The following is a 17,997-nucleotide window of genomic DNA, read 5'->3' as shown; positions in this document are numbered from 1 at the left end:
TGAAATTCCTATATAACCCTTAACTAATATCCTCATGATAATATCATAAATCTCGACGATTCCTTACTTCTATATCACATAACTCTGGTCAACATTTTTCTCAGCTTACTTTTATCCTTCTTTTCTCTTTACACTCAACAATACCAATTAATAGTTCAACTCCTTATTCCTTCTAGCTAACTCTTTAGTAATCCAGTTACCCTTTCGTTGCTCCAAAACTCAAATTCCATTATTTTATACCGATATCATCTCACTCTTTCTTACCATGGATCTTCTTTTATTATGCTATCACTCACACTTGCCACTAATCTATCCATAAAATCAACGTTCACTGTCCAAACAATTGTATCTCCTTTGTACCTCTCTAGAAATCATAATTCATTTCATACCGTTAATTACCCAAGGAAATCACACAGTAGTTTCATCTCTTAATAAACCAAATCTCCCAAACTCACTCACTGTCTAAAAATCCACCTCGCGACATGTCTCCACAAAGTTCACTATATATTACTCTTTTCAACCCCTTTAAACGAACTTTCACTATGCATACTCCTAACCCACACGACTCCTAACCATCTTCCTCCATAATTCTTTACACATCTCAAGTTGCCATTATCCACATCCTTACTCTCAATCCTTTCATTCTCACGTTCCTTAGACTCACATCACCCCTTGCCCATATTCACTTGCTTTTACGTTACTCAACACACAATCATATCACTCATCTCATCTCATAGAACATGCTCTATGTCTCAATTAAGCCATAACGATCCTCCTTTTCATTTTCCACTATCTATCTGATCGGTCCATCGTGTTCACAATTAAATAGATGTGGTCGTTGGGTCACGTCCGAATCAAAACACAATTTATAGCTTCACAAACAACTCTACAATTAGTAAAGAGGCAAGTAAAGGTCGGATCCCAAGGGACGGGAATTGAGATGAGATTTCTATTGAAACTAGTGGTGTCTTAGGGGTGTCACAATTTGGGTTGATGTAGAAGGTCACTAAACTAAATAGTAATGGAAATAAACAAGCAAGATGAATTGAAAGGGTTGTAAACAATTGATAAAAAGCACTAGGGTGTCATGGGGTCATAGGAGATTCATGGGAATTGATCATACAAACATGTTCTCAAATTATAAGGAAGCAATTATTGTTGTGATGGATTGAGTTGGGTTATATCTTACAATCCTAGGAAAGTTTGGGTCCCGGAGCCGAATCGATTAGATTGTACAACACCTACAAGTCGACTTAGTCTTCCCTACTCAACAACATGCATGGTCTAATGAGACTCGAGTTGGTTTATGTCTTACAAGTCTCATTGAAAAGATAGGAGATGGTGGTAAATGCAAGGATTCATAGGCTTAGCATTTCATCAAACATAACATGTGCATGAGTTGAGATCAAAACAAGCAAGCAAATAAACCATGAAAGCATATTAATTTAAGCATGAATCATTTCCCATGTTGGTTTCCCCTAATCACCCATTAACCCTAGCTAAGAGACTACTCACTCATTATCATGTTGATCATGCTAGCAAGGTTGTCAATCATACCAACAAAAGGAAACATGATGAATAAATGAAAGTAATTAACAATAATTAAAGAGGGATTAAGAGAATTATACCTACTAATGATTCCAATAATAAAGCAAAGATAAAAGAAGTACTTGATGCTTGATTGAGAGGTTGTCATCTCCCAATAATAACCCAAATAATCTTCAATTACCTAAAATAAAGGATGAACAAAAGAGAGATTAAGGAAATAAAACTTGTATTAGAACTTGATTAATTGTTGATTACAATACTAAAGAGAGATTTGATTGATATTAACTACTCTAATTATTGATAAGAAGAACATGCTCTTCTAATTAGACTAATGGGGTATTTATAGTCGAAATTAAGGGGATGCATTAGGGTTAACTAAGGGCTAAACTAGTAATTACACTTTTTAGATTGAGTAGGGAGGAGCCGGTATTTTTCGAAGGAAAGGGCTTCTTTCTTTGTAGCTTGGAGAAGACGAAATTGCGCTGTACAGGAATCCGTGCGTTTTGGAGTCGGGACGGGCGGATTCTGGCGGTGGAACACGGGCGTCTTCAGGTGAATCCGGGCGGATTCTGGTGGCTGCAAACCCGAGCGTCTTAGGGAGAAAACGCACGGATTGTGCTTGAGGAGGACAGACGGATTGTGGGGAAACCGCACGGATTGTGCCTCAGCAACATTTCTTCTTCTTTTCTTCCCTTTTCTTCATAAATTCCTTGGGGATTTCCTTGGGGACTTAAGGATCCTTTCTCAACATTGCTCATCTACTATAATATGTACAAAGGCCTTCTAATCTTGTCTCTCCTTGATGCTTGGTCATTGAATTCGATCAATTTAGTCTCGTTTTGCCATGAAAATGCAAGATTTGCACTCCTTTCCTACCAAGAGATCAAAATCTCAAAGAATATGCAAAACAAAGAACTAAAGACAATAAATGACCCAAACATGCACTAAAAAGCATGGGAACAAGGCTAATTCGGAGGATAAATATGCGCTAATTATGGTAACATAAAATATCCCCAAACCGAACCTTTGCTCGTCCCGAGTAAAGAGGTGACAAAGACTAGGACCATTATTTAAACTAACCTAATAACATAGCCGATATGAGGCAATTAGCGGGTCTCACTCCGCCCCTTCAACTCACAACAAGGCAACCATGAGGTAGGATGCCTTCTTGCAAGGCAAGGTGGGTCTTGCCAAAATGGCGACACATCCAAACATTAAGCACACAAAATCAAATAATGGATGCATTTACAAAAGGAATAGCCACTTCCTCATGAAGTGGCGGAGGCAACCAAGAGAGAACAAATTTAAGAGCATGTAATCCTTCACAAATACTAGTTCAACAAATTACTAAGGCTAAGAGTATGGCACTAATTCACCTCCAAATGGTGTTAAACTAGACTACTTTCGTCCTCAATTTCCAAATGCTTTCGTCAAGAGCGATCGGATGGTGGTGGAATGATGATCCTTATGATGCTAGTAGCATATGACATGACAAGTCTCGAATTCTCTACAAAAGTAAAGGTCATGGATCGTCCCAAGCTCGACAAAGTGGCTTGACAAAAAGGCTTTTTGGGAATGAAATGCTCAAATCTTTATACACAACGGGTGGATATGACTAGTATTCAAAATTGTCCTCATTTCAGTTTCACATTTCAAAAATTTAAGATGGGGTTTGTCCCTTCCGGGCTAGTGTCCTTTGCTTTCGCCAATCGCTTATTAGGCAACCGGTTAACCTCTAGACAATAGCTTTTCGGGGTGATAGTCACTCTGTCTCTGGGCGGCCGAATTCACAACCGTGTGGGGGCCCAATTCAATGGATCCCGCTCCAAAGCACATCGAAGTGATACGCCTCCATCAAAACAATTAAATTTCTCAACATTCAACAATTCATAACTTTTGAGGTTTCCTTGGCATTAAACTACTTCCACATGACTAAATTCTTTGAAATGAGCACTTCAAGCTTATTGATAGAAAATATTTTTAGGTTGCCTTACCACAAGGTCAATCAAGGTCACCTAGACAAGTTAACCAAGTCCACATCGCATCACGGGGTTGGATAGGTGACTCACATGCAAACCCTTGACTAGGCTTTGGGTCATGGGTCAAAAGATACTAGTATGACACTATCTAGGGTGTTTTACAACCATTCTAGTAGGCAAAGTCTTAAGTTGAAAAAGTATTTGTAATGGCTTAGTTGCTCTTGTCAAAGTTCTCAATTAGGCACTTTTCAAAATATTTTATCTAAATGCAACTACATGCAATGATGCAACTAATATACACATCCTAATGCAAGTGATTCTATCAACTAATATGACATATAAACTAAATGCAAGTCCTAAATTCACATTGTTATACCGCATCGATCAAAATAAAGCCACATAGTCATTAACATAAAGAGGAAAAAGGAGATTGGAAAGATCATACCATGCGGTCTTCATGATCCTCATGTCTCGGATGTGGGTAGTCAATCAATGTGAACAAGGATAGAATAAACACAATATATACAATATATACAATATAACTACACTACAAAAAGAATAAACATGTTTTTGGGTTTTTCAATTTTTCAAATTTTTATGTATTTTCGAAATTTTTCAATTTTTTTTTTTTTTTGAATAAAAGTTAAGTTAGAATTCCCCATCCCCACACTAATATGGGCATTGTCCTCAATGGCCAAAATGATGGGAAATTATGCAAACATGATGCATGATTTCTACACTAAATGTAATCTACACTAGTCTACACTACATGATGCATGGTTTTTGTTTATGACGGAGAGGATAATTTAGATTACCTCCCGTTGTGTATACATTAACTTCCCCAAACCGAGTTAGACACTATGGCTAATGTCCAAGGATGGGTGTAGTTCATGCACACACTATGCAATGCATGAAACTAATTTGTCATTTTGGATTTTGAAAGTGGGAACAAAAGAATGAGAACACCTCAAAAAGTACCGAGGTGCGAGTCCTCAATGGTGCTAGGACTACTCCAACAATGATCAAGAAAAATAAATAAATAGAACAAAGAGAGAAATAGACAAACCTTGAGAGGGTAGGAGCCTCCAAAGCTTGCTAATCTTCCATCATATCATCACTATCATCATCTTCCTCATTAGAAGTGGTCTCATTGCCACTTCCCTCTTCACTTGCTTCTTCACCTTCTTCTTCACCTTGCTCATCATCCTCTTCTCCTTCTTCACTAGCTTCTTCATCAATGTTATCATCAACTTTTTCATTACCAACAACCTCATTGTCACCCGGAACAACCCTAGATGCACTCGGAAATAGGACTTCCTTATCCGCCCAACTAGGCAAAGGACATGATGGGTCAAGTAGTCCTTGCCTAGCTAAGTGTAAGAGGGGTGGATATTGAGCTAAGTAAGCATTTTTCTGATCCTCAAAGGCTTGCTTGTGCATTGCTTGCATGAGAAGAGTCAAATAATCATTTCTTGCTTCAACACCCTCCGGCTTGAACTCTTGGTACTCAAAAGGGTAAGGTGGTGTGACAATGGAAGAGGAGGGTATTTCAAGTTCACCCTTTTGTTGTTGGATAATATACTCGGCCTCTTTTGAAAGGGGAAGTAGATAATTGGTCCGGTGGACACTCAATCGACAAATCTTTGAAGGCAAAGTGAAAGAACTAGCCTCACTAGTGAGCCATCCATACTTGGTGTCAAGAGGGTTATGGGCAACCCACTTGTACTTGTGTATCATAGTATGCAAATCAACGAGATGACCACCTTCTTTCGCCTCATACTTGTTATCTTTGTTGAAGTTAGGATCAAAGTATTTAGCTAGGATAGTGACTAGGCCTCCATTCACAATAACGGTAGTGCCTTTCTTCCCACAATCAATGTTGAGCCATCTATCCACCAATAGCCTTAGAAAGTTGAAAGGCTTGGTGTGTACTCTTCCAATGTTCAAAGCCGACTCAAGGAGAACAAAATCGAGTTTGGTGAAATGGTTGGTGTCTTTTCTTGCATTGATGGTGCTCCCTACGACCTTGTGCCATACTCTTATGCCCGGATGGTGGACTAAAAGAGCACGACTCGCATGAAAGTCTTCAAATTTCCTTCCGGAAATTGCCTCCCAAAGAGGGTCGGGGTCATATTTGCCAACATTCTTAAAATAACTCGGTCCATCACTAAGACCCAAAGCTTTACCCAATTCCTTAAAGGAGATGCGCCTACTAACATTAGCTAGACGAAACTCGAGGTTCTCCATAGTCTCAACCTTGTTAACTTTCAAAGAACTCAAAAATTCTAAGGTAAGGGAGGGGTATGTCAATTCTTTTGATTCAAACAATTTCTCCAACCCCATGGCTTTGAAAAAAGCTCTAGTTTGCTCAAGGACACCCAATTTTTCTAAGGTATCTTCACATATAAACTTGGTGGATTGAAATGATTTTCTAGCAAACTTAGCAAAAGTGTCCCTATGGGTTTTGGAAATAAAAGTTACCTCCGGATAGTTTGCAAGTTGATCAATTTCCGGAGTAGTAGATGTTGTTGCACCCATGGGAGGTTGTTGTTGTTATTGCACTTCCAAGTTTGGGTTTGCTACCACCATAGCCAATGCTTTCTTTGCTTGAAGAGTCTTTTGCCTTTGTGAAAGTGTCTTTGCCTTTGGTGCCTTTGCCTTTGTTGCCTTTGTTACTCCCTTAGTCCTTGCCATTGGTGAATTAACCAAGAAAGAGTGAAAAATCTTCAATTTCTAGTGCACCCAAATCGATTTAAAGATGAAAGGCTTTGCCTTTATGAATTCAAAAATCGACTCAAAGGTTGAAGATTTTGTGCTTGGTTTTGATTTTTATTGAAAAAGGAGTGATTGATTTGTTATTAAAAGGATATTTTGATTTGATTTTGGTGAATGTAGTTGAGGAATTTTGTTTTTGTGATGGAGAGGATGAGGGTTTTGAGGGTTTTGAGTAGTGTTATGAATGAAGGAATGAAGAAATGAATGTGGGAGGGATTTTATAAAGCCCGAAAAATTCGAATTGCAGGGGCAATCCGTGCGGTTTCTGCTCGGGACGGGCGGATTCTGCCTTTTCTGGGTTGGGAAAAACTCGCCTAAAGACGGGCGTCTTTAAGGGAAGACGCTCGGATTTGCAAACACGGGACGGGCGGATTATACAGAAGACGGGCGGATTTCAGTCCAGGAATTTTTCTTGTTTTCCTCAGCCAAGAAGACGGGCGTCTTCCTTTCAGGACGGGCGTATTTTTGAAGACGGGCGGATTATGATGCAGGACGCCCGGATTCGCTGACAGTCAAAAATATCAGAAGTTCAGCTCATTTCAGGACGTGCGTCTTCTACCCAACACGCTCGGATTTCTTGAAAACGGGCGGATTCTCCTGAATCCGCTCGGATTCGACCCCTTTGTAGTCGGATTCAGTTCCATCCGTGTACAATGCATATCCCTTGTCATTCTTCCATTCTTCTTCATATCTCGTGTTCTTCATTGTGGGGGGCACTACTAAGGTATGGATAGCCTAGGCAATTGTCATCCCCACACTAAGCTAAAGCACTACATATTAATTGAAATTATTAATCCCTCCCTCACTTCTCTCAAACATGATAATTATCTTGATCAAAGTATAAAAATCCAAAAATAACAAAAATGCAATACAAGAATTGAAATGCAAGTTAGGGAGTTAGAAATATTTACAAATGGTGGTTTAGGGAGGACTCCACCAAACTCTCATTCTTGATGAGATGTCAAGGGGGCATGTTCAAGGTGTTGTTGATGTTGCTCAACACCTTGAAAAAGTAATCAAAAGCTTGTTCATTATCATGGTAGAGGTCTTCAAAAGACCTTGGCCCTTGTCGTCGGTCTTGATCGATGGCATTACCAATGTAGGGATTAAAAATCCCTTCAAATTCGTCGTCCCAAAGACCACAAACTTCATTAAGTTGATCATTAAAAATCTCTTGATTTGATGGTGACAACTTTCCCATTTCCTTTTCTTGGCCAATGAGGCCATCTTCTTCTTCTTTGTTTGATTTTGGTGTGCTTTGCAAGCTCTCCTTGTCACAATTCACTTGCTCTTTGAATGGAGCATCTTCAATTTTCTTCTTCTATTGGAGTTCCGACTTCTTCCTTTCATCCTTCCGACTATAATGATCGATCATAAAACACGGTTCATGTAAACGGGGAGCTCTCATAGTCTTGTCAAGATTAAAAGTTATACTCTCATCTCCCACTTCTAGAGTGAGCTCACCATGTTTTATATCAATCACCGCACCCGCGGTGTGTAAGAAGGGTCTTCCCAGAATGATTGGAATGTTGGAGTCTTCCTCCATATCAACAATGACAAAGTCCACCGGGATGAAAAACTTCCTAATTCGCACGGGGACATCTTCCCATATCCTTAATGGTGTCTTCATCGATCTATCGGCCATTTGGAGTGTGATATTGGTGCATTTAAGCTCTCCCATCCCCAACCTTTTACTTACCGAGTACGGCATAACACTCACACTAGCCCCTAGATCACATAAGGCTTTGTTGATCGTGGTGTCGCCAATGGTACACGGTATTGAGAAGCTTCCCGAATCCTTTAGTTTTGGAGGTGAACTCCCTTGAAGTATTGCACTACTCACCTTAGTGAAGGCGATAGTCTCAAGTTTCCGGATCGACTTCTTCTTTGTGAGGATGTCTTTAATGTATTTCGCATAGGCCGACACGTGATTGATTAATTCTGTGAAGGGAATTGAGACTTCCAAATTCTTCACAATTTCCATAAACTTTCCAAGTTGGTCATCAAATTTGGGCTTGGCTTGACGACTTGGAAAAGGAAGTCTAATCACAATGGGCTCCTTCTCCTTGACCTTGTCTTCATTTTTCTTTGAAATTTCTTCTTTTGATGATTCTCCATCTTTGGAGTTTTGCACAATTTCTTCCTTATCACTAGCTTCCACAACTTTATCCTCAACTTGCTTCTTTGGTGCTTCATACCTTGTACCACTTCTCAAGTCAATGGCACTAACCATTTCATGTCTTGGGGGATTACTTTGAGGTGGTAATTGCCCCTTTTGTCTTTGTGAGCTTGAAGATGCTAGTTGAGTCAATTGTGTTTCCAACATCTTGGTGTGAGCTAGAATGTTGTTGATGGTGGTTTCCTTTGCTTGACTATCATTTTGCATTTGAGTGAAAAACTCTTGTTGATTCTTTTGCATTTGGAGGACCGCTTTTTGAACATCAAAACCTTGGTCATTTTGGTGATTGTCAGGATTTTGATTTTGGTAACCTTGGTTTTGGTTGTAAAAGGGTCTTTGATTTTGGTTTCTCATGGGAGGTGGAGTGTAAGTTGTTTGAGGATTTTGAATATTTTGGCTTTTGTATGAGAGATTTGGGTGAAACTTGGTGTTTTCATTGTAATAATTGGAATAAGGGGTACCACTCTTGTATGCTTGGAAAGCATTTACTTGTTCATTTGTTCCCCTACATTCACTTTGGTCATGTCCCAAAGTTCCACAATTCTCACATATCCCACTTGGGATTGATGAGGATGCCGTCATGGCATTAACATGATGCTTTGGTGATTTTGAGGCTTCTTCAAGTTTAGCCATAGCTTGTTCAAACTTCAAATTGATTGTGTCAATGTGAGCACTAAGTTGAGCACCCAATTGAGTAACGGAGTCCACTTCATGCCTTCCTCCTCTAGTAGCCTTGCGAGGTCTACTATATTGTGAGTTATGGACCGCCATTTCCTCAATCTTGTTCCATGTTTGATTGTCATCAACTTCGGTGAACATTCCATTTGATCCCATGTTGAGAATGTTCCTTGAATCTTCATATAAACCGTTCCAAAATTGTTGTACCAAGAACCATTCGCTAAGTCCATGGTGAGGACATGAGCGACAAATTCCCTTGAACCGCTCCCAAGCTTCATACAAAGATTCTTCATCCCTTTGCTTAAAACCCGTAATTTGAGCTCTTTGCATGTTAGTCTTTTCCGGTGGGTAGAACTTTTTGTAGAAAGCTAGAGCCAACTTCTTCCAAGAATCTATTCCGAGAGTGGCCTTGTCAAGGCCCTTCAACCATTGTTTCGCGGTGCCGATTAGAGAAAAAGGAAATAAGACCCATCTAATTTGGTCTTGAGTCACACCGGTTTGAGAAATCGCATCACAACAGTCACAAAAGGTTTCCATATGAGAATGAGGGTCTTCACTAGGCATCCCCCCAAATTGGCTCCTTTCGACTAATTGGATAAAGGCAGATTTGGCAATAAAATTTCCGATTAGATGTTGTGGTGTGGGAGTACCATTGGGTAGGTTCTCCTTGGTGGGTACGGAATGTGACGAAAACTTAGGCATTGTAGGTTGATTTTGTGGGGTATTTTGTAATGGGTTCTCCTCACCTTCTCTTGCAAAAGGGTTGATGAACTCAATAGTCGGTTGAACAACCTCACTAATACCTCTCAAATTCCTCCTAGCAAATCTCCTATTGTTTGTCAAGGTTCTTTCAATTTCACGGTCCAAAGGTAACAAATCACCTTGTGACCTTCTAGACATGCAAAATATCAAACAACTCGAAAATAATTAGAACAAACCTTGAGGAGTTTTACTTCCCCAAGGCGAAGAAAGACATAACTAATAACAATAAAGGAAAATCTAAATCAAGTAAACACCGTCCCCGGCAACGGCGCCATTTTTGATCTGTCCGTTTCGTGTTCACAATTAAATAGATGTGGTCGTTGGGTCACGTCCGAATCAAAACACAATTTATAGCTTCACAAACAACTCTACAATTAGTAAAGAGGCAAGTAAAGGTCGGATCCCAAGGGACGGGAATTGAGATGAGATTTCTATTGAAACTAGTGGTGTCTTAGGGGTGTCACAATTTGGGTTGATGTAGAAGGTCACTAAACTAAATAGTAATGGAAATAAACAAGCAAGATGAATTGAAAGGGTTGTAAACAATTGATAAAAAGCACTAGGGTGTCATGGGGTCATAGGGGATTCATGGGAATTGATCATACAAACATGTTCTCAAATTATAAGCAAGCAATTATTGTTGAGATGGATTGAGTTGGGTTATATCTTACAATCCTAGGAAAGTTTGGGTCCCGGAGCCGAATCGATTAGATTGTACAACACCTACAAGTCGACTTAGTCTTCCCTACTCAATGCATGGTCTAATGAGACTCGAGTTGGTTTATGTCTTACAAGTCTCATTGAAAAGATAGGAGATGGTGGTAAATGCAAGGATTCATAGGCTTAACATTTCATCAAACATAACATGTGCATGAGTTTAGATCAAAACAAGCAAGCAAATAAACCATGAAAGCATATTAATTTAAGCATGAATCATTCCCCATGTAGGTTTCCCCTAATCACCCAGTAACCCTAGCTAAGAGACTACTCACTCATTATCATGTTGATCATGCTAGCAAGGTTGTCAATCATACCAACAAAAGGAAACATGATGAATAAATGAAAGTAATTAACAATAATTAAAGAGGGATTAAGAGAATTATACCTACAAATGATTCCAATAATAAAGCAAAGATAAAAGAAGTACTTGATGCTTGATTGAGAGGTTGTCAATCTCCCAATAATAACCCAAATAATCTTCAATTACCCAAAATAAAGGATGAACAAAAGAGAGATTAAGGAAATAAAACTTGTATTAGAACTTGATTAATTGTTGATTACAATACTAAAGAGAGATTTGATTGATATTAACTTCTCTAATTATTGATAAGAAGAACATGCTCTTTTAATTAGACTAATGGGGTATTTATAGTGGAAATTAGGGGGATGCTTTAGGGTTAACTAAGGGCTAAACTAGTAATTACACTTTTTAGATTGAGCAGGGAGGAGCCGGTATTTTTCGAAGGAAGGGCTTCTTTCTTTGTAGCTTGGAGAAGACGAAATTGCGGTACTACATGTACAGAATCCGTGCGTTTTGGAGTCGGGACGGGCGGATTCTGGCGGTGGAACACGGGCGTCTTCAGGTGAATCCGGGCGGATTCTAGTGGCTGCAAACCCGAGCGTCTTAGGGAGAAAACGCACGGATTGTGCTTGAGGAGGACGGACGGATTGTGGGGAAACCGCACGGATTGTGCCTCAGCAACATTTCTTCTTCTTTTCTTCCCTTTTCTTCATAAATTCCTTGGGGATTTCCTTGGGGACTTAAGGATCCTTTCTCAACATTGCTCATCTACTATAATATGTACAAAGGCCTTCTAATCTTGTCTCTCCTTGATGCTTGGTCATTGAATTCGATCAATTTAGTCTCGTTTTGCCATGAAAATGCAAGATTTGCACTCCTTTCCTACCAAGGGATCAAAATCTCAAAGAATATGCAAAACAAAGAACTAAAGACAATAAATGACCCAAACATGCACTAAAAAGAATGGGAACAAGGCTAATTCGGGGGCTAAATATGCGCTAATTATGGTCACATCAAATATCCCCAAACCGAACCTTTGCTCGTCCCGAGTAAAGAGGTGACAAAAGTCAAGCAACAACATCCATCATGCACATATATTATTTAACTCATTAATCATGTACTAACTGCATGCTTTAATTTTATGACTTTTCGTAAAACAAAACATACTCATACAATTACAAATCCTATTTCCATGTTACTAACACAACAATATTACAACTCCACTTCGTCATCTAAACATATTCATATTCACAAAATCCATATTCTCATGCAATTGACACTCCATCTTTTCCAATCAGTTCATCTATTTCAACCACATTATTCATTTACAAGTGTATATGATACCACAGTAGACAATTATATGAACTTATTATCTAACTTTACGCAAACCGAATTATGTAAAATCATATCAAATCCCCTAATCACAAGTTACTAGTATATACACATTATAAACCATTCATCCTGCAACATCATTATTCATCACATCTTATCACATATGAACTACTTCCTTTTTCCACCACATCATTCGTCATTCTCACATACCTTTCTAACTATTCCAATCAACATGGTAAACCAACTATAATCCAACATGCTTTCAACCAACAACATACAAAATCACACTTATTCATGCCACACATCACTATATTGGTACACAATTCACAAAATAAACACATAGCGATCCCGACTCATATCCCATGGTGACCGGTTCAAAATTGTAGGGCGAGTTCGCGACTTTGGGACATCTCCCAAGTCTTTGCATTAGCTCCTACAACTTCTACCCCGGGTTCATTTTATTTGACTCCCTATATTCATTGGATTCATTGGTTACAGGTTTCAGGAACCTGGCTCTGATACCATTTTTGTAACACCCCCATACTCCAAGTGCCTTACCAGGACCACTCAAGGCATGGAAGTGCTGCCATCTCGGTTACCCGAGGCAATGATAATCAAATGACAATGAAGAAACATAATTTAAATAACAAAATAGTTTAAAGTGATTACATACCAACTCCAAAACTGATAAAAAGAAATACAAGACTCTCAGACGGTCTACTGCTAAAACTATCAAAGCTATAAAACATCGTCTGACACAGCGGAAGACTTCTAACTGCCACGTGATGACTCATCCCAGCTATCCCATACGCGTCATATCATACCTGCTCACCACCCCCGAATGGATCACCACAGTTTTTAAAACATTAAACGGGGTCAGTACTAATCACACAATTTATATAACCAACAACACAAGAAAAACAAGCGGCTCAAACGGTCACACACACAATCACACCCACTCCAATCAATCTCCGTCACCGATCGTCCATGGACCAGCCCCGCTGTGGGGACCGCTGGCCGTTCCCACCTAAGCCCCGCTCATCATACCGAGCGATAACCCTGTCCCATTAATGTGCACATCCCCTCCCGTGGCGGGTTCCACGGAGGGCGAAACTAGGGCGTGAAGCCACTCCCGCAAGTGACTCCACTCAACCGAGAACGCATCTCGAGAACCAGAGACAAACAATCACAACTATCAAACAACAATCAATCGACAACCGTCTCAATACGAATACGATAACAATCAACAATCACACAACACCAACAATGCATTATGGGACTAATACTGAGTAGGGAGACCCTACCTGGAAAGCAACACAATCAGACGGTCTCACAGTTGATATCAAAAGGCTTCTTCTATGAATCCTCCTCCTAACATACAAACATATAATCACTACCAATCACAAAATACAATAAAACCCCCAAATCCCAATATTAGGGTTTAACCAACTTTGACTAAATACTATAAAAACGGTACGTAGATCTTACCCTCGACGCAAGGATCACAACGGTATAAAGAAAGGTAAAATCCGACCTTCCACGCTCCGGGATTTGCCAACAATGCGATTGATGCGAAGAACGTAGTTTGATTTCTCTTTTGAAAGTAATTAGGTTGTAAAAGTGTTTAAAGAAAAGTGACGGAAGTAATTATATACTTAATCGCATTATTAACAAAACCCGAGAAATCATCCCCCCGTAAACCGGCTACTCGATCGAGTAGCTGAGGTACTCGATCGAATGCCCCCTTACTCGATCGAGTATCAACGTTAATCGATCGAGTACCCAACAGGTCAGAAACTATTTTAAAAACGCAACTCACCCTTACTCGACAGAGTAAGGCCTACTCGATAGAGTACCCAGAGACTCATAAAACCGTAGTATTACAGGGGGAGGGGGGGGGGGGTAAATTGAGTATTTAAAAACTTATGCCCACTTTTTATTTAATATCTAAATAATTAATTATTTAAAGTTTATTGATGAAACTTTAACCAATTAACTAAATGATTTATTAATGTAATGAAATAAATGATAAAGAAAATTGCAAGGAAACACGATATTTGAAGTGGTTCAGCTTCACACGTCGAAGCCTACGTCCAATATTCTCGATTAATAATTTTAGTACCTTTATCTGGATTACAAAATTATCAACCCACTCGTATAACTAACTCTAGCTATAACTTAATTTGAATATCACTAGATATTCGGTTTTGACTATCTTAAGTTATTAAGAAAGCACTTGATTGTTCTTCTAGGTGTTCACACAATTGAACGAGTAGAAACAATATGAAATACTATTATCTTATAACGTAACCTTAATAAATAATATGCAAATTAAAGAGCACGACTTTTCGTAAAAGATTTTCAATTGCAAAAAAATAAAAATACTCGATTAGAATTTAAACTCAATTTGTTTGCAAGGAATTTTTATACTTCGAAAAGCTTAATTGAATCAATGAACATCATGCATATATATAGTAGAAAAGAGAAACTAAGGTTTTGGTCGAAACCCTAAGAGTGCCGTGAGGCATGGTAATTTGTTTTATAAGAAACAAATCTTACCTCTTCTTAATTTATTATACTAAATATTTTGATTAAGTAAATAAGGTAAATATAATATAATTGATAAAATATGAAAATATCTTATAGCAATATATTATGGATTTGACCTAATAATATTTACTTGCATAGGGACGAATATCGGCACCCACACGACTCATAAGCCCATCTTAGCCGAAACCCTAGGTTAAAATATCAAGGTGTAGATTAGGGTTAGGTTTAGATAACTTAGAAAATCCTAGGTAAACATGACGACTCATAAGTCGTTTTACTAACCAATAGGATAACGTAAATTATTCATTCTAAACAAACCGTATTTCATCTCTATCATATAAACACATGATTTTAAACCTATTTGAAGAATTTTATCTTTTGAAAATTGATTTTAAAACTTATTAAAATCGTGACTTTAAAATGCAACCCAAGGTTATAATAGAAATGGTTATAACCTTAAGTTTGGTAAGTAAAGTTATAGGTGAAATAGCTATAACTTTACTTTCCGAATACTACTTCTTACGATACCGTTATTAGACGATGTCCTATACTAACTAATATTCCTGGAGATCTTCAATAGTAGGATCATCTTTTTAACTTGATCATAAGCCCTTCATCTTGAGCTTGTTATAGACTTGATTGAGCCTTTTGCTTGAGTGATCATCATACTTGAAACATGTTACAATTATTATGACGCTTTAAGAATCTTCAATGTTATAGCTCAAGCTGCTATAACATCACTTGAACGATGCTTCACAAGTCTTCAATGTTATAGCCAAGGTTGCTATAACATTACTTGCTCGAATTATAAACTTTAATCAATCTATTAAAGACTAAACAAACGATTACGAGCAAGAGTATATATAATATCAAATACACATATGTCATTATCAAAACTAATGATATATCTATATCGTCCAACAAATTCCCCCTTTTTGATGATGATAAGTCTCTTACAATTTGTGACTAAGTGTAAGTTCCCCCTCAACATAATACTATAAAAGTCATAGTCAGTTGAACGCAAGAACAATCCACTTATATACAAAGTATAGCATCTAAGGACCTTAAGAGATTAAAGGTTCTGACAAGGAGCAAGCTTAGGCAAGTACTTAAGTCACGGTCATTCCCCCCCCCCCCCCCCCTTTTGATATCATCGAAAAGACGGGAAAAGACATAAAACAACTAGAATAATATGTTGGAGTTAGTGTCCTCCACAATAGTGCGTTTACAAAATAAATCTCATTAAAGGAATATCATCATATATTTGATTATTTGATCCTCGTCAGTTGATTAACGTAAATCGATAACAGTTGGCTGACTAGAGTTTGACGTTATTGTCGTGAGATGGCGGTGATCAACTGACCCCTTTCAGTCACACCTAAAGGAACGAACCCCACTTGATAACTAATTAATTGTATGAGATACAATTTATTTAGTCCCTTGATTTATAGACTAAAAAGTTAGTCGATTATTTTAGAGAGATTTCGAGTTGCGAACTCGAAGCACGGCAGTTATTATTTAATTATGCGATAATTGAATAATAAATTTTGGGAGACGGGTTTTAGTTAATTAATTGTTACGGAGTATTTCACTAAAATTGTACTAATTAATTAATGTGATTAATATTAGTACATAAATAATATGTGTAGCGGTACACGTATATTTACGGAGTGATTTGGACGAAATTAATTGGAAGCATTTAAACATAATACGATGTTTAAATAAAATTTACACGTATTTGTGCGACAAATATAAGAACCAAAATGGACCCGTAAATAGGATATTGGACCGTGTAAATGGAGTGTAGTGGATGATTATAAACATCATCATTTCACTTTGCTTGTTTTTCTTCCATAAAATTGTCATATGATCATTGTGCATGTGATAAAGATTGGACAAAAATTGAAACAAAAATTTTGAGTATTCTGGAACACTCCCAAGAACACCAAAATGTCAGAAAAATGCCCAAAAATTCGGATACAATTTTATGAAGAAAAAGAAAACATCGATATTTATCGGTTTTTAACCACTAAAACCAATAAACATCAAAACAAGGTGAAAATACATTTTAAATTTCACTTTTAAGTTTTAAATCATATTTCTAAATGTACATAAATTTATCTAGGGCAGGAACAAATGTTTCGAGTATATGATTAATTTATTTCACTTTTATCGACTTTTATCTCATAAAATCAATAAACATGCAAAACTTCAAACCAACCTTCGAAATTTTCCATACAATCTGTGGAAATTATGCATGAAACACCATAAAAATTTTATGACCCGAATCAACTTTTAACTATTTTTAGTTAACTCTTAACCAAAATACGACATTTTTGACTCGGTTTTCTACCAAAAATCATTAAAAATAGCAAAATAACTTCATAAATCACCAAATTTTACCACAAACCTTTTGAGATCAGTAGGTATGCATGCCCAAAAATTTTCGTGCTAAAACCGCTTCTAACAAAATTTTTGAGTTTTTATAAATTATCTCATAATTTATTAATATGCTTAAAATCAACATGCAAACTACAAGTGGTATCATTTTAGGACCAGAATATATAACATGCATCATGATTTAGTGACTTACTCTAATTAATCACAAATTTTTAGTTTTATATGTTAACATTTTAACTCGGAAAAACAATAACCGATTATGCATGCAACATCCTATGCTCTGATACCAATTGTTAGGTTCATATACCCCTTATTAGACTCTTCTAATAATGAACTAATTAACTTCTTAATATGTGTTCTTTAGATCTAGTGCATGCATAACAAAATACGAGATTAATAAGGAAAAACAATGTCCCTTACATTGTTATATGGCTCGAAAATATGGGCACAAATAAGGTCACCTTCCTTATTTGTTCTTGAGCTTAAATGTAATGGATGATCCTCCAAAATCCCAATGTAGAGATCCTCCTCTTGATTGCACCCAAGACTAATCCCTTAAACTAGTATATTAATTAACTAGATTAATATAGTAGTACCCTTAAAAATGATTCCAATATTATGTTTATTACTACACTAGTAATCCAATATTTGTTACAATATTAGATGAACAAATTCTTATTTTCTAAAACTTGTTTTTAGAGAGAAGTGGGAGAGTAGTGTAAAAATGCATGTAAGATAATTGAATGAATGGAGAAATGAGAACATATTCTCAT

The 17,997-nt window shown here is 37.5% G+C and overlaps 1 non-coding gene across 1 annotated transcript; it reads left to right on the top strand.

Annotated features, from left to right (window-relative positions):
• Positions 1-9,382: 9,382 nt before the first annotated feature.
• Positions 9,383-9,489, top strand: LOC141624260 (small nucleolar RNA R71). The gene has a single exon (XR_012534070.1). It is a non-coding gene; the product is annotated as a small nucleolar RNA R71 (small nucleolar RNA).
• The last annotated feature ends 8,508 nt before the right edge of the window (positions 9,490-17,997 follow it).

This window comes from Silene latifolia, chromosome X, assembly GCF_048544455.1.
Source record: "Silene latifolia isolate original U9 population chromosome X, ASM4854445v1, whole genome shotgun sequence".
Classification (NCBI taxonomy): Eukaryota; Viridiplantae; Streptophyta; class Magnoliopsida; order Caryophyllales; family Caryophyllaceae; genus Silene; species Silene latifolia.
This window is presented reverse-complemented; position numbering and strand designations above follow the sequence as displayed.